Here is an 18,598-nt window from a genome sequence, read left to right on the forward strand (position 1 = left end):
ACCTGGCTTCCTCTGGAGGTAAGCAAACCTCTTTCTTTCCATAAGGCTCCATGGGCATGTAAAGTCAGGAATGCATACTTAGAATCTGTATAAATGTTTATCTTCTGTCCCTTTGCCAGGCTCAGGGCTCTGGTGACTTGGAATTTTTAACGCGGATGTAGTAGTAGCATCTGACATTTCCTCATTTTAGCCTGGGAGAGGAAATAGGTGCCTTTCGGCAGATGGCACGCTGATTCTTTCCTAAGCGGCCTCGCCCTCCTCTTCTTCTAACGGTGGACCTCCCGTCTTCAGGGCCATCAACTTCTTTGCCTGGTACTTCTTTTTCTTCTGGGTCTCTTTTCCTCTCTGATTATAAGTGGTTTGGGCTATTTTCTAACATCCATTTCAGGGTGTGGCCCATCTGGATTTTTCGGCAAATATCGGGCGCTGCCTGGGCTACAAAAGCAGTTTTTATGATAGGGGCATTGGCAGCCTCATCTGGGTCCACAGGAGTATACTGGCGGTAGGCTTCCTTCAGCCTCTTTAAGTAGGCTCCAGGGGCCTCCTCTGTTCCTTGTACTATTTCTCTGGCCTCCACGAAGTTGGTGAGTTTTCTGGCTGCCCTCCTCATGCCATTTAAGACATTCTGGCAATAAATGGTGAGAGTATTTTGCCCTTCAGTGATCTGATAATCCCAATTCAGTGTATTTTCAGGATATCCTGCTGCAACAGCTTGATCTCCTGCCCCCTGCGCTCTCATGTGTGCTCGGACTTCAGCATGAATTTGCCTAGCCTCTTCTGTAGTTAGCAGGGCATCCATCAAATATTACACATCATAAAAAGTGGGGTTGTATGTTTTAAAAAAAATTCCCTCAAACAGCTTAATGATTTTGGCAGGGTTTTCCTCAAATGAAGGGTTTTTGGTTCCTCCAATTACAAACATCTGCACTAGAGAAGGGACATGTTGAACTGTATGAGTTCTATTGGGCACCACCCCATCAGGTCCCGCGGGGGCCAGAGGGTCATACACTCTATGGAGAGGCATCACTCTGGCCGCGCCCTTCTCCTGTGCTTTATGTGCCCTATGGAGGGTCACTCTTTTCACTGCTTTCCCCACTCTTTTGTCCACGGGATTGGGGCTGGGCCATCTGTTCCCTGTGGCGGGGGTGGTGCCAGGGCTGTTGCCGGGGCATAAGGCGGTGGGGGCATTAAAACTTTATCTTCTTCCTTCTCTGAATCCTGGAGGACTGGGGGGTTGTCCTCCTGTTTTCCTGACTGAGCAGATACTGCTGCCTGAGACCTTTTGGCAGCATGACTTCAGCCAGGAGGGGGGGGTTCTTTTCCATATTGGTCTTCCATGTGGAAATGTAGGGGATTTGATCAGGGTGGACATTCAAAATGTTCTGATATAATGGATTAATGAGTTGCAAATCAAGGGTCCCAGTGGACGGCCAATTTGTTATTTTGGGGTGGGCCAATCTAATTTACACAATGTCCTCGTCCTCCCCTCTCATTAGCTTGAATCCCCAAAAGCATTTCAAAGGGGTACTTTTACTTTGGCCAGAACCCATTTCTTCCAGATCCTTCGCTACTATTCACAGTAAAAATTCTCTCACACTTCACACACAACAGACCTACAATTGCTCGGCCAAGGGGACACTAAGCCCTGGCCCACACTTGACAATTCAGTCACTGGAGTATCTTGACATGCAACATACAACATACAAAACACACCAATATAATTTCAACATGTAACACACTAAACACACCAAAATAACTTCAGCATGCAATACACAAAACACACCAAAATAACTTCAGCACGCAATACACAAAACACACCAAAATAACTTAATTTCAACATGTCACATGCTACAGTTTGTCAGAAAATGCACAACCCTACAATCGCTCGGCCAAGGGGACACTAAGCCTTGGCCCTCATTCAACAATTCATCCACTGGAGTATCTGACACACAACATGTCAACAAAACACTCAATTCCCTCTGCCCCATTCCCTTTCCCAAACCTTTACCAATTCCTTTCCTGGTGGCATTCTTACTGCCGGGCACTCTACTGCCAACTACCAGGTGAGGCTGATCAGGCCTCTGGCCCTTTCCCTCGGGCCCCTAGCCCTTTCCCTCGGGCCCCTAGCCCTTTCCTTCGGGCTTACCTTTCTCCGCTGCGGACCTGTCCCCTCGGCGCCGTTCTGTCCTCTTGTTCTCCCTCAACTAGATGTCTCCGCTCCAGGACGGTGTGGCAATCTCCCCCTACAAACTGGCAGGGTGTGCACCGGAAATGCGAACGCCGATTGGAGCTGTTCACCTTGGTTGAGCCTGGCCCTCCGGTCCGTATTTGGGGAGGGGGCTGATCCCGGCACGAGCCCCCAAAGAAATGAAGCCTTTTTTACCTAGGGATCCATTAGCCACGCCATCCCCTGGACCTCGGAGGGAACAAAAGTACCAGGAAAGCAAAATCTTCTTTGGAGAAAAAGAGTTTATTGAGATCTGAGCACAGAGTCAAGGTCTGTACTCAGAGACAGCCTGCTAGTTAGTTCCTAGAAATACTGGCTGTAAAGCAAGACACTTCAGCAGACTTTCTTATACCCCCAGACTTCCCCAATCGGCTAGCAAATATTGCTTGCTTAACACATTTTATTGCTTGCTAAACATTCCTGTCTTTCTGCTAAGCCAAGCACTCCCTCCCACCTCCTTGTACACGTGTCTTCTTTTGCTAGCTAAGCATTCCCTTCGTATCTCTTCTTATTCTTGCATTACTAAGCAGAAGTAAAGTAGGAAACATCTTGCTAGTGGTTTTCTCGGTTAACAGCAGTTTTCTGGCTAGGCAGGAAGCGACCTTCTGACCTGTAGCTAGCATCAGCAGTTTCAAGTAGCTGGTTAGGCAGAAAACGACCTCCTGACCTGTCTGATTTAGACTTTTGCAAGCAACTGCAATTTTGGGCTGTTTTGACCATCCTAGCAGAGTGCAGGAATTTACTATGTGTAGATAATATTAATGATTAACCGTTCCCCTCTCCCTTCAATCTGTCTCATTCAAACAGCAATCTTCTTACAGTGGTACCTCGGGTTAAGTACTTAATTCGTTCTGGAGGTCCGTTCTTAACCTGAAACTGTTCTTAACCTGAAGCACCACTTTAGCTAATGGGGCCTCCTGCTGCTGCCGGGCCATCGGAGCACAATTTCTGTTCTCATCCTGAAGCAAAGTTCTTAACCCGAGGTACTATTTCTGGGTTAGCGGAGTCTGTAACCTGAAGCGTATGTAACCTGAAGTGTATGTAACCTGAAGCACATGTAACCCGAGGTACCACTGTATAGGCAAGTGAATAAATATGCCAATATATAAATACACATGTTGAAATGATCGTTTTGCAAATGATTAATGAGTTAAAAAGCAGGTGGTTAGTCAATTACAAATTATCTAATTGCTTGACACACTCAGTTGTCATGAGACAGTTGCTAGATATTGTTTTTATAATATAAACAGCTGCTCAAGTAAAGGTACAGTTTGGTACTATTCTCAATTCTTATTTTCAGTTGAAGCTCAATTGTAGGAATGAAGCAGTTCTTTCTTAGCATGAATGAGTCTCTCCCATGACCTCCTCACCTTTTAAAAAAATGCTTTTGCCGTCTGAAATTAGTAAGGCTATGCAATAGATATAGATATGGTATTTCGCATACGATCGGTTCTGATTTATGGCATTTGCACGGGAGAGTGACATCACTGAGAGGAGAAATATGCACTCGGAAGAGGCTCCCCAAGAAACAAATTAAATGCTCATTGGGAAAGCTGAGCACATTTTGAAACTGGTGCACTTCTCAAGTTCACCTTTAACTAATGAACATGTTCTCACACAAAGCTGCCTGTCATAAATGAGATTAACTGAGAATACTTTAGAATGCCACTGTTTCGCTGGAATTCATAGCATGACAGTGGAACAATTCCTTCCTTTTATATAATGCCTTTCATTAAATGTCAAAGAGCCGATGTTGGAAGAAATAAGAAGAGAGCCGGAGAGATGGATTTACATTCTCATTGCTACTGATCTTAAAAGGTGCAAATGAGTTCCACAAATGAGCAACACCAGCCTGGGAAAGAAAAACTCCCCGAGGAATTCATCCGGAAAGAAAAAAGCAACGAAATAAAGGAAAGGGCTTTGCATAATTTTGTTCTGTATGAACTCGGAATCTGACAAGTTGCTGACCACATGCAAATGACTTGGGCTCTGATGTCGTCCTTTGAGTGCACACATGAATCACATTGAAAAGGGTGGCATGAGCAATTGCTTTGCCAAGATCTGAAGCAAATCAGCACTCCAGCTTATTTATTATCAGGGATATAAAGTCATCCGTTTCATCAGTAGAGCTAAACGGTAAAGGACCCCTGGACGGTTAAGTCCAGTCAAAGGCGACTATGGTGTTGCGGTGCTCATCTCGCTTGCAGGTCAAGGGAGCCGGAGTTCGTCCACAGACAGCTTTCTGGGTCATGTGGCCAGCATGACTAAACCGCTTCTGGCGCAACGGGACACCGTGACGGAAACCAGAGGGCACTGAAATGCCGTCTACCTTCCCACCGAAGTGGTATCTATTTATCTACTCGCGCTGGTGTGCTTTCGAATTGCTAGGCTGGCAGAAGCTGGGACAGAGCTCATCCTGTCATGCGGATTCAAACCGCCAACCTTCCGATCGGCAAGCCCAAGAGGCTCAGCGGTTTAGACCACAGCGCCACCCGCCTCTCTGAGTAGTATGCTATGTGGAAGAAGGCAGATTTTTGTGACATATCTCATGGTAAACTAGCATGTCTGTGTGCATTTAGACCTGACCTTTAGATGTTTCAGCATATGCAGCAAAGGGACAAAATAATAACCTTTCCGTCTCTCTGTTGTGTTGTGGACAAATGCCGGCTCCATCGGCCTGAAAGCAAGATGAGCGCTGCAAACCTATAGTTGCCTTTGACTGGACTAACCGTCCAGGGGTCCTTTACCTTTTTGTTTTTTTAAACTACTCAGAGACAGCCACAGAGGCACACTTTGTCACCTTTCCACGGTTGAAGAAGCCAAAAACAAAGCCAGCAGCCCAACCTTTGCCAACCTGGTACCCTCTAAATGGTTTGGACTACAAAGCCCATCATCCCTGACTATTAAACAGGTTGGCTGGGGATTATGGGAGTTGTAGTTCAAAACCCTTGGGGGGGGGGGACAGGACCAGAGTGGCAAAGACTGCACTGGCTCAACAGAGTATTTATAATACAGAAATGCTCAATTTTAGTGTGTTTTTTTCTTGAGGTAGTTTATAACAGAAATCAAACAAAAAACCCCAATAAAAATCAAACCAGAATATATTGCTGCATACATTAATATACCTAAATGCATAAAATGTGCCACTTTATTTAAAGTAGTCCCACTCATGTCAACTGCAAAAGTATATATCCCGGCATGAAGACATTTTGTTCAGCTATTTTTAACGTGGTTTGTTTCCAAGTGTGAAGTGCTCGCTGACATTTCTGTGAAGGGTGCGAAATAAATGTTAAGTGCTTATTAAAGTATTTCAGTGGGTCTACCGTAGAGTAAACTATTTGAGACCTTTGCAACAACTGAAAGGAATGAGGATAAAAGATAAGACACAGGATGATAACGGAGGACAAAAATTAGATTAAAACAAAAAGCAAGTTGACCAGGTTCCTACTTTACAGAGTACAGTCCCCTATTTGAAGGACTAGCCAAGGATGATTCTCTGATTGAATGCATCATCTGAGTTAGGCGTGGGGAACAATTGGCCCTCCAGATGTTGTTGAACTACATAACCTCCATCTGCCCTAGCAAGCAGGGCCAATGGCCAGGGATGATGGGAGTTGTAGTACAGCAAAGGTTCCTCACCCCAACTGGAGGGCAGTCTAAAGACCAAAAAAAAAAAAAGCATAAGAAAGTAAGAGTTTAAATTACCCATTAGCAGGCAGCTCCTGGAAAGCAGACTATGCAAGCAGAGAGGTTTACCCAAGCAGTATTCCCAACTATGGTAAGATAGTTCTGTTTTATTTCTATATTTCTGCTTTAAATCAGAGGTGGGGAAGCGGTGGCCCTCTAGTTTATTATTGTTTGTTGTTGTTGCTTCTGCTGTTGTTGTTGTTATTGGTTTCTATTGATTTATTGGGTATTTTTGTTGCTCGTATAGTGTATTTTGTTTTTTAACCCGCCACGGCAAAGGTGGGACCCACTAGAAATCCCAGGTGGAGGAAGCCTGGGAGCGTAGGGTTCGGCAGAGCACCATGAGCACCTCCCCTACTCGCGGGGAACCCCATTTTGGGGCTCCGGAGCGAAGTAGGGTGAGCAGCGCGGTGCTGCGAACTGATTGCTATTTTCACGGAGAGAAGCTGCATTGCCATTGCCGGAGAGCGCTGACTTTTTCCTGTCGACAATTGGACTCTAAACAAGTACCCGTGAGTAGAAACGGAAAATTGGATCAAGAAACATCCTAATTTGGCCCAGTTTCCACGGAGCCAGGATATGGAATGACTGATTTGTTTCTAATCATCTTTATTTTTTCTGTATTTTGTGCTTTTTGTCTTTTTTCTCCTTTTTTTCCTTTTTCTTTTTACATTTTTGTATTTTCGTTGAAATCTTAATAAATATTATTTAAAAAAAAAAACAACAGACCGCACCCCCCAAAAAAACATAGTCAACCTCACATAGCAGCTCAGGGCTGGCAGGGCAGCATGAGAAGGAGGCTTTGTGAGGCTGGGATCAAAGGGCGCATGGCTGTGGCGTCATTCTCATGCTGCCCTGCCAGCCTCACGCCGCTTGTGAGGCTGGGATATGATCTGAATTACAGTATTCGCCCGGCAAAACATTAAGATCGGATCCCAGCCTCACAAAGTGGCACAGGGCTGGCAAGGGTGGTGTGAGGAGCCAAATGTGCAGCGCCCCCTAAAACAAATGCGCACGGGGCCCCACCACCATGCTATGTCTCTCCCCCCCCCCCCAGGATGCTGTCTTGTAGCCAGTTTCGAGGAAAGATTCAGCTGCCACTTCAGTTGGTTTCTGTCATGAGGAGGGTGAGAACCATCTGTGTCCAGGGCTGCTGTCTACCAGCTCCATCTGGTACGCAGGCTGAGACCCTACCTGCCCGCGGACTGTCTCGCCAGAGTGGTGCATGCTCTGGTTATCTCCCGCTTGGACTACTGCAATGTGCTCTACGTGGGGCTACCTTTTAAGGTGACCCGGAAAATACAACTAATCCAGAATGCGGCAACTAGACTGGTGACTGGGAGCGGCCGCTGAGACCATATAACACCGGTCTTGAAAGACCTACATTGGCTCCCAGTGCGTTTCCGAGCACAATTCAAAGTGTTGGTGCTGACCTTTAAAGCCCTAAACGGCCTCGGTCCAGTATATCTGAAGGAGCGTCTCCACCCCCATCGTCCTACCTGGACACTGAGGTCCAGCACCAAGGGCCTTCTGACGGTTCCCTCACTGCGAGAAGCCAAGTTACAGGGAACCAGGCAGAGGGCCTTCTCGGTAGTGGCGCCCTCCCTGTGGAACGCCCTCCCACCAGATGTCAAAGAGAACAACAACTACCAGACTTTTAGAAGACATCTGAAGGCAGCCCTGTTTAGGGAAGCTTTTAATGTTTGATGTATTACAGTATTTTAATATTTTTTTGGAAAGCCGCCCAGAGTGGCTGAGGAAGCCCAGCCAGATGGGCAGGGTATAAATAAATTATTATTATTATTATTATTATTATTATTATTATTATTATTATTATCTTGACTTTCACCTCAAGCAGCAAAAAGTCTTCGGTCAGGCAACATCAGGCAGGCAGACACACATTCTTCCTTGCAATGCTTTCAATGAAATCCCCATTTTCCCAACACTGCATTTAATTTCTAAAAAAAAAGAGATCTGGGAAGTGGCACTGACAGGGGAGTAGAAGGTTTTTGCAAGATGCTCCAAGCCTGCTCTCTCATCACCGAAAGCCTCACCCAACTTGTTCCGAACTTTAAACACGCTCCAGCCTTCTACGGGTTTTTATCAAAATGATAATTAACTGAAACTCTCAATTCTACAACAGATACGATGAGAATGTCCCGTGGAACGAGTTGTATCGCCTTTGGTGAATGAATTTTAATGCAATTTGTCCCTACCTAAAGTTGTATGCGTCAAAGGTTAAAAGTTCTGCTTGGCTGATTAATGCCTTATGTTGGATATTTATTTTTCCAGGGAATCTATGTGAGTTCATCATCCTGGGGATTATGATTTCCTTCTCTAACAGGCTGGTGATCAACGCTAAAGGGGGAGATCGCTGAGAATGCATCATATCAGCTTTCAGCGTCATTGGGAGAAGCTTCTGGGAATCTCAGCGCACAACAATATACAATATGTAACATATTATTACCTATTAAATGCCTGATGTCAGACTATTTCTTGTGTGTGCTGTTTGGTTTGGTTCATGATTTCTATATAGAACATTTTATATCTCAACGTCTTAGGGGACGTTAAATTTCATTTGTTCTTGGTAGTGGGCTAGGAAAGGGCTCATAAAGCCTTAGCATATAGGATTACAGTTGCGGAAGACGTAAAGTATTTTTCTAATAAGTGTTTTTTTGTTAAACTAGCTCACAAGGAATTTAAGAGAAACATTGGGTCTAAATGCTTCCCAGGGTTGAACTCTTGAGATTTACCTCTGATATTTAGGATTTCTCTCATTTAGGATGCACACAATCTCTCTCTTTCTCTTCTCATAATGAATGAGTCATGGATGTTTTTATCATGAGGAGGGCCTCTTATTTTCCACACCTTCAATTCCTCAGTGGGGATTTTGCAGTGGGGAGCAAAGACACAGGTCCTGGTCATGGAAACAGTGTGTAGACGGCTGCCACTCAGAAATAATTTTACCGGCTTGAATTGTACCCTTTCTATATCTCTGCGTGGAAGATGATGAGTGGAGGTTCATGATGACACGAAACAGGACCTTTTCAGTGGCTGGACCAGCATTGCAGAAATACTTGCCTCCATGAAGCAATGAGAATAGCCATAGACAAATGTGGCTTGTAGGGTCATCATGGGTTATAGTCAACTGGGGACGCAGGTGGTGCTGTGGTCTAAACCACTGAGCCTCTTGGGCTTGCTGATTGGAAGGTCAGCGGTTCGAATCCCCGCGATGGGGTGAGCTCCTGTTTCTCTGTCCCAGCTCTTGCCAACCTAGCAGTTTGAAAGCATGCCAGTACAAGTAGATAAATAGGTACTGCTGCGGCGAGAAGGTATACAGCGTTTCCATGCACTCTGTCACTCATCACAGTGTCCTGTTGTGCCAGAAGTGGTTTAGTCATGCTGGCCATATGACCCAGAAAAACTGTCTGTGGACAAACACTAGCTCCCTCGGCCTGAAAGCGAGATGAGTGCTGCAACCCCAGAGTCACCTTTGACTGGACTTAACCGTCCAGGGGTCCTTTACCTTTACCTTTTTTACCTATAGTCATCTAACAGTTACTCAATGAATTTAATGGCCTGTCAATGAAATCACGGGTTGCATTCAAGCAACTGAGGCCCATTCATTTCAACAAGTCTATCTACACCAGGCATAGGCAAACTTGGCCCTCCAAATGTTTTGGGACTACAACTCCCATTATCCCTAGCTAACAGGACCAGTGGTCAGAGATTATGGGAACTGTAGTCCCAAAACATCTGGAGGGCCGAGTTTGCCTATGCCTGATCTACACTGAGTAAAGGTTCGTTGAATGAAACTTCGTGGTATTGTATTTTTATGCTGTAAACCGTCCTGTGATGAAGAGTGGCATGCAAATTTAATAAATAACAATAATAATTAATAATAACAGGCAAGTTCTGTGATGGATACTATTACATACAATTCCCAGAGAGATATGTGTGTGAAATGTAAGGTCCAAATAGCTATTTTCTGGCAGATCAATTATTTTCACCCAGGATTTGGGCCTGAACACTTAGATTATTTATAAGTAAAAGGTACAGGGTTAAAAAATGTGTTTGTGTTTATATATGCACACAACTGCAAGAGTTGCTCCCAGGGATGGTTTTCAGTTTACATGTTGATCATGAGTAGGAGCACAGAAACCACTATTGCAGTATATCTAGAATGGCGGAACCACATTTTAAATACATTCATAACAGGCATATGTGAATGTGCAAGCAGGTAAGTGGTCGAGTGTGTTATTACAAGAGAATATTAGAGAGTGGAAAGGAGCAGGGCTTTCTAGACACTTTTATTGGCTCTATATCTATAATATACTTCATTTTTATAACAGTTCACTCGTCTTTGCATTTCCAGATCTTTTATATTTATTGCTTAGACTGGGATTTAGGTAGTGATAAATCTGCCATTCCTATTAAAACTGATGTGCTCTGCTTTGAGTTCATGTTTAAGGCGGACGATAAATTGATTTTTAAAAAGTTTAGAAGATAAAAAAAAGTTTAGAAGGTGTTGCTCAAGTATCTCCTTACAAAAGTCAAATCCCACAAACACGGTCAAGTATCACAAATATCCAAAAATGAAATTCACTGGTTCTTACCATTTTCTGCAACTAAACATGTATACATGGGATATTTTGAGGGGAGAGGGGAGAGGGGAATTTACACATTTGGTATACATGTGCTTTTGTAGTTTTTTATATGTATAAAAAAATGCAAACATAAATATTATTTTAAAAAAAAACCACTTGGAACCAAATCACCCACATCGTCCCTCCGACGGACCAACAGCTCTAGTAAAAAACAACAACTAGGTAGCAGAAGAGAAATGCCAGATATAGCCAATATATGTTTTGAGGACAGCATCTGCATCAACTACAGTAGGCTTGCAAGTTATTCAGGGATTACATTCTGGGGATCATGCCTAAAGATAAATCATGTATACTTAAAACCCAAGTCATTTTCCCGGAACCCTGCCCTTTTGCCTCCCTCCCTCCCTCCCTTTCTTTCTTTCTTTCTTTCTTTCTTTCTTTCTTTCTTTCTTTCTTTCTTTCTTTCTTTCTTTCTTTCTTTCGTCACACACATAAAGCTGAATGTGCACAAATTAAACACATGGAAGGTGCAGGCTCTCCATACTGCAAGCAGCACATTTCCTAGGGTCAATGTCTTTATTTTGTTTTGGATAATTCTGGACAGGCAAATGAAGTACCTCTTTGCAGAGCACACAGATAAACGATAGAATTCGCTCTCACTGGATGTTAAACGGCTTTAAAAAAGGATTAGACAAACTCACGGAAAATAAATCTACCAGTAGCTACTTCCCATTATAGCTATTCTCTACCTCTATTGCTGGAGGAAATTCTCCTCCAAGTACCAGTTATTGTGAATCGCAAGTGAGGTGAGCTCTCTTGCACTCAGGTTCCGCTTGTGGGCTTCCCATTGGCGTGTTTGGCTACTTTTGAGAATAAGTTGTTGGACTAGATGAGTCTCTGGCCTGATCCAGCAGTGCTTTCCTTACATTCTTATTTACAGAGCCTTGCCGTCCCGGAGTCTGCAAAGGCAGACTGAAAGCTAGGAAACACAGTTGGCTGTTAACTATTTTATTAGGTTGGCACAACTCGTGCACATGCCGTGAAACGATTTGACACCTTTCCAACTTTTTCCTTCCTAAGTGCTTTCCTTGGTAGGAAATGTACACGGCGTGCTTGTACGAGCTAATTTGCGTGGCATTTAGGGTTAGGGAATTCTAGAAATAAACCGGCTTCAAATAGATCGCCCTAAGAAATGGACCACAAAATCATCGGTGTGAAGGTGAGAAAAGCCTCAAGTAGGAGTTCAGCTTCCTGCTTTCCACCATGAGAAATTAGGCACGGAAAGGGGAAAGCCAAAGATTTTCTTGAATGTCTTTCAGCTTTTTTTACTTCCATAAAGGTAAAGGTAAAGGGACCCCTGACCATTAGGTCCAGTTGTGACCGACTCTGGGGTTGTGGCGCTCATCTCGCTTTATTGGCCGAGGGAGCCGGTGTACAGCTTCCGGGTCATGTGGCCAGCTTGACTAAGCCGCTTCTGGCGAACCAGAGCAGCACATGGAAATGCTGTTTACCTTCCCACTGCAGCGGTACCTATTTATCTACTTGCACTGGTGTGCTTTCGAACTGCTAGGTTGGCAGGAGCTGGGACCAAACAACGGGAGCTCACCCCGTTGTGGGGATTTGAACTGCCGACCTTCCGATTGGCAAGTCCTAGGCTCTGTGGTTTAAACCATAGCGCCACCCGCGTCCCTTTTTTACTTCCATACTATATCCCAAAATGCCAGATATATTGATGAGTGTACTTATTGTTATGAGTTTGGGGTGGGGAGCAGACTGTATGCTAGAGCTCCCTTCTAATTCCTGGATTCAGCATAGATTCAATTCCTGGAATTGCCAGGATAGTTTCCTGGTGAGGAACTGGCCCTCTCAAAGTATGAGCAATGGGGTAACAAAGGAAGAGGCTCTGTGCCAGATAACAACTCACTGGTAGTTAGAAAGACAAAGCCCAGATTGTGTATATGCTAGAAGCTGGAAGCAAGGCAGGCTGGGAACCCAAGGAGTCAGAGCCATGCCTGATTTTTGCTGGAAGCCAAGGCTGTGGCTATGAGAGAAGCAAGACCCTCTGGGGGTGTTAATGCTGTGAACCCAGATCAGGTTGTGTGTATGTGTAAATAAACCATATATCCTAAGGGCACTGCAGTCTCTGCTGCCCCACATTCAGAGGAAACCAAACACTTGGATAAGCACCTTGAACCCCTGGGAAAGATGGGAGTTGTCGTCCAAAACATCTGGGGGAAGGTTGCTCAAGCCACCTGCAAACGGTGGCAGACCCATCTATTTGAACTGGAGCCTGCCAGTCATCAACAAACATGGAGACAAAAGGATCAAACGTTTGAGCAAAAGAAATGCTTCAGGCAGGGAGCACGTCAAACACCTCTCCTGTCCATGGCTTACCTTCCGGCAAGGTGCCAAGACAGGAAGTGAGGTTAGCTAGGAGAAAAAGGCTAAGGCAGGATGCAACCTCTGATTGGCCCTTGGGATTCTCTCAAGCCACACCCCTGCTCCTCGCCCTCCTGGAGTGTCCCCCCCCCCGACTTGAATGCATCCTTGAATTTTAATGTCTCTCACTTCCCTGAGCGGAGGGGAGGGAGGGGTGCTGAAGTGTAGCCTACAGGACAAAGCTGAAATCTACCATCGTTGCACTTGTGCCTTTGGACCTGCTTGCCACTAGAATCTGGCCCCTGGAAGGAGGTAATGTAACTTTGTGCTGACAAAGACTCCGCACTAGAGAGCTATGGGAAGGTGAGTAGCACATGGGTACAGAGGGGGTTCAGCTCCTTTGGCTCTTGGGGTCTTTTTGCTCTAAGGAGCTAGTTTCCCTACCTGCCGCTCCCCTGTTTTGTATGTGATTGGGGCAAGTCTATATTTAAATGTGAGGTGGGAGTCCAATTCCCATCAGGCCTAGATGGTAACAACTGGAGAGTCACAGGTCCCCTCACCCCTGATTTAAAGGCATGTTGTCTTCACTAGGAAGTCAGATAATACTTCAGAGCCTTTTTAAAGAATTAAGAAGAAAATAACTGAAGCCCTGTTACACTTCGGTGTATTTGTTTTACCTTCAGCAGTTCCAGAAACACACATCCAGCTATTTTATGAAGAGTATCTATGTTCCACTTCTAGTTTTGAAAGCATGGACCATTACTGTCCAAAACCAAAGTTTTAGGTTCCAAACGCTAGTATTATATTAAATGTGCCGATACGTAGGTGTTTTGTTTTGGGTTTTTTTTAAAAAAAGCTGGAACCATATAAGTTTCTTAAGGAGGCAGAAAAGAGGGAGAGCGTTCTGAGCTCATGCTTCTTTTTCCATATGGAGCTACACATGTGGTGAACATCTGTGTAAGTTGTAAACTTGACTTTCCGTACTGCGTGCTCACTGGGGTATACAGGCGCACAACCGCACATTGAGAGAGATCTGAAGCACACACACACACACAAAAGATGTGTGACACGGACAGTATGTAGATATCAGCATTCGGCAACTAAAACTACAGGTCGGAGTGCGCTCTCTTTAATTGATCAGGATGACAGGATCTCTTTTAAAGCTGCTTAACAAAGGAGCCCGCTTTGCAACAAAGCATAACACAAATCCTCGCAGTGGAAAGTAGAAGTGTGCATTAAAAATACATTTTGTCCAATTTTTGGCATTGAATCTGGTTCCATTGGGAAACTGGGCCAGTTTTCAAGAAGCTGGATACTTCTGAGCCTTTCTTTCTTTCTTTCTTTCTTTCTTTCTTTCTTTCTTTCTTTCTTTCTTTCTTTCTTTCTTTCTTTCTTTGGCACAGTGTCCTAATCAAATATTCCACGTTAATAAGGTACCTTGGCACATGGTGTTTGTGACCATTCCTACTCAATGGGACTACTGCAGGCACGTTTTTGAGTAAGGACCAGAGCAAGAGACAGGTGGTGAAATTTCCCTGCTTTAGCACAGGAAAATCTAGTTCAAAATGTTCCATCTGTTTCAGAGAAAAACTAGTAGGCTCACACACACAAAAGCCCTATGGATTTCATGGAACTCACTCCCAGGCAAGTGTGCACAGGGATGCTTTCCTTCTATGAGAAGATCATGGAATCAAGCAAACCTGTGTGCAGATTCATGATAAGAAACAACGGTTTCATTTCAGAATAAAAACTTGCTCGGGAGAAGTTACGTTGGATTTACTCAGATAACTCTGTAGTTGTGGGCACCCGTCTGACTTGAGAGACAATGGAGTGCACCTCCGAGGGTGAAGGCAAATCACTGTTTTAGCAGCACCTAAGTGACCTCCCTCGGGTGCAAGCCTGGGCAGTGTGTTTGGTTTTGTTTTTTTAATTTTAAATTTTTATTGTAAATTTTATTTACAACATAACATAACCCCCCCACCAATACAGAAATCCACCCTCATGAAACGTGAACATAACATACAATAAGCATAACATACAACAATACAAACAACCAAATAAAAGACTTCCTTTATCCTGTATCCGGCCTCCTTATTTACTTCTTATAAGCTGCTTCCTTTATGAATAATTATTAAGATTTTTCTAATTGTAACTTAAATATCCACAAAGTCTCCTGCAGACATTGATCGAAACAAGTCCAGGTATGTATTTTAGGGCACTGTTTTGTGAAGTATTCTCTGCATTTTCCCTATGCTTTTTGAAACTCTCGTCCAGTGGGATCTCTAATTGCCTCTGTTAATCTAGCCTCTGTTAATCAATATACTCTAACAGTTTGTCTTGCCATTCCGTTTTTGTTGGCAATTTCTTTTTTGTTAGCAATTAGGATCCTACCTGGGCAGTGTGTTTGGAGGTCCTAGGCTGCCCAGACGACAGCCTCACTGTTGTGGTCCAAAGGAAAGTAGAGCAATATGTTTGGCACCAGGTTCGCTACAGGTGTTGCCGGAAGGAGGCATACAAGACGCCATCCAACCATCTCAGGGACTCCATTCCAGATTTGTCCAGCTTATACTCCTTAGCCCTTTCTTCTCCCCAAGACATCCCGCAAGACAGTGGAGGTTAGGATCAGAGTTTTCCTTCTCTGAGGTCGGCTACCTTCCCAGGTTGATGAGCCTCACTTCCCTCTATAGCACATGCAGACCAATTCTTGATCAATGGACCCACTACTGGTCTCATCCACTCAATCCGCCAGAGCCTGCCTTCACATGCAGGGTGAAATCCCTAACTCACCGAGGGTTTGAGATCCATCTGTAGTAAAGAAGTGGTAATGGTCTAGTGCAGCAACAATTAGAGGTGAGAACTCTCCTTGTATGTATCATAACAATTCTCCATTGCAATGGCAGATTCTAAATAAAAGGGAGGAAGATGGCAGCCTTGGGCCATAGCTCAATGGTATTGCATGAAAAACTCCCCTGTTCAATCCAGGTAAGGCTGGAGAAGACCCATGTCTAAAATCATGGAGACCTACTGCCTGCATATCAAGGTTGTTCAGCCTCAGATCCCCATACGCTGTTAGATTTCCAACTCCCATCATTTCCAGACGGTCAAGGATGAAGGGCGTTTTAGTTCACCAACATCTGAGAATCCAAGGCTGAAGAATACTGGTGTAGATAATACTGAACTAGATGACCAAAGGTCTGATCCCCTGTGCAACCAGCTTCCACAATTGTAAAAAGAAATCAAATTATAAAAATGCTATACAAATAGGAGAATGGGCCATTTCAGCTAGTTGTGAACTTGCTCGGCATCATATTAACCAGGAATTCCCATTATGAGAGCTCATTTATTTTTATTTTGGCCTACGGTCTGATTCCTCTTACTGAACACCAGTAACAGGCAAAAAAATTGACTCTCTGAAAACAAAGAAATCCATATGCTCCACAAAAGTGCACATGTATTCAGCAGTTATTAGCTCTCCTGAAACGTAGCTGTGTTTCACAAATGCAGTGGTTGTCGTTTATTTAATCCATTGTTGATGGATTGGAGAAAGATCAGATTTCCCCTGACTAAGGATTACTCTCTTAGCCAGCATGCAATTTATCAGAACCAATTTCTGCAAATTAGGATCAGCTTTCCTTCCCACAATCCTGACCTTCAGACAGCTTGGTACAGGTGGTATAGGAGAGGTCTCTACTGAGTTAGTAGAAGTTTTGAAATCATTTATGTATTACACATGAGTCATATTCTTCCCTCACTTTGCCTATCTATATAGGAAAGTTACATAGGCTGTTGTACGTCAATAATAATAATAATAATAATAATAATAATAATAATAATAATAATTTTTATTTATACCCCGCCCTCCCCAGCCAAGACCGGGCTCAGGGCGGCTAACACCAGGTATAAAAACAATTGATTAAAATACAACTTAAAAACAAGATTAAAATACAACATTAAAATGCAGCCTCGTTTCAGTAGAAACTCAAATCAAAAAATTTTGGGGGATGAAAACACCAAATCTTCACCAAGGCCAACTATCCAGGCTGGTCCTACGTGGGCCAGAAAAAAGTCGCCAAATAGGAGTTTCATCACAGAAGGAGAAAGGGAAAAGGAAAGAGGGGAAGGGGATCAAGTAGATTCCAGGCCAAAGGTCAGGCGGAACAACTCTGTCTTACAGGCCCTGCGGAAAGAAATCAGTTCCTGCAGGGCCCTGGTCTCATGAGACAGAGCGTTCCACCAGGCCAGAGCCTGTGTTGAAAAGGATGCCATTAGGTCCAATGGCACTAATGCCATTGGACCTAATAGTGTAAAACAGCCTTCTTCAACCTTGGACTAAGGTTACCAGACGTCCCCGTTTCCCGGGGACAGTCCTCGGATTTACAAATCCGTCCCCATACAAAATCAATTGAAGTTGAAAAGTGTCCCCAGATTCATTGAAAAAAATCTGGTAATCTTGGACCCCTCCAGTCTAGTCTTTATTGTGGGTCTACTCTGTAACATGTTGTGTTTTTTTTACACAGTAACAATGGATTTATTCAGCTTTAGTTTGTTCTGCAATGCTTCTGCAATTCTGACACATGATTGCTGTCTGGAAGAGTCTCGAGGACAACAAAAACGGGACAAAAAATGAATCAGAACATTTGTGTTGTGAAACGTTATGGGATTTCAGCAGGAAATTATGAGATATGCACTTATTGGAAGTGAAGGGGTGTGCCCAGCTCAAAACCTTTGCAGGCACAAACAGTATTTAAAGTTTGTATTTAAAGCACCAAAGAGCACAAATCATAATGAATGTCGGAAGTGTGTGTGTGCTCTTGGTGTCTTCCAGATGGACTACAACTCCCATCATCCCTGGCTATTAACCATGATGGCTGGGACTAATGGGAGTTCCAACAGCCTCCGGAGGACACTGGGTTGAGGACGGCTGGCATAAAATATATCCACTTTTCATAGGCTCATTTGGAGCAAATACATGGAAGAAGGGAAATCAGAATTGCAACCACCATCACTTGCTATTGAACCCTTTTAATTGGAAATGCCAGGGATTCAACTTTTCTACTTACAGCAGATGTACCCTACCACTGAGAGATGGTTCAGGAGGATAGTCAGGACCAGAACTGAGGCCAGGAAGGGCAAGGAGAAACTGAGGACCATGTTTCAGACCATGAATCCAGCCTGAAACACAATTTGAGTGCACTCACATATATTGTGGATTCCATGCAAATGAATTGGTGGAAGGCTGCGATTGGTCAGCCAAAGTATCCCTGATTGTTCTTCTCTGGGGAGCTCCCTTGTACCCGCATGAACATGTGAAAATGACTGCAGTTAATTAAATCCCAGTGACATCATTTTATAACATTAAATCACTGCGTGACTCATTGGGTATCAACAAAATCAAGATGCGTATTTCAGATGATCTCATCTGGGAGAGACGTTCGCAGGAAGTGTTTGTGCGCTTTTGTTGTTGCTGAAACGGCACTATTGTGTGTTTGCCAGGACAGAACCTCTCTTTCCATCGTTTTAAAACCCAGCGATCCCTTTGCTTGAAAAAAGAAATGTTTATCTGGTGAGTGAACCGAGGCCATTTGACTTCAGTGTATTTCATTTCCCCAAACTGGCACCGCTTCTAACCGGGTCCCTTCTCGGACAAATCTAGCCAATAATTAGTTCAAAAATCAGAAAGGTAACGAGCAAAGGAAAC

The 18,598-nt window shown here is 44.0% G+C and overlaps 1 long non-coding RNA gene across 1 annotated transcript; it reads left to right on the plus strand.

Moving 5' to 3' along the window:
* The first annotated feature begins 3,440 nt into the window (after positions 1-3,440).
* Positions 3,441-8,406, plus strand: LOC309371541. Its single transcript, XR_014169168.1, has 2 exons — positions 3,441-6,005; positions 8,207-8,406. It is a non-coding gene; the product is annotated as an uncharacterized lncRNA (long non-coding RNA).
* Positions 8,407-18,598: the final 10,192 nt, after the last annotated feature.

The sequence above is a fragment of the Podarcis melisellensis genome (assembly GCF_964234715.1).
Source record: "Podarcis melisellensis genome assembly, chromosome: 6".
In the NCBI taxonomy this organism is placed as follows: Eukaryota; Metazoa; Chordata; class Lepidosauria; order Squamata; family Lacertidae; genus Podarcis; species Podarcis melisellensis.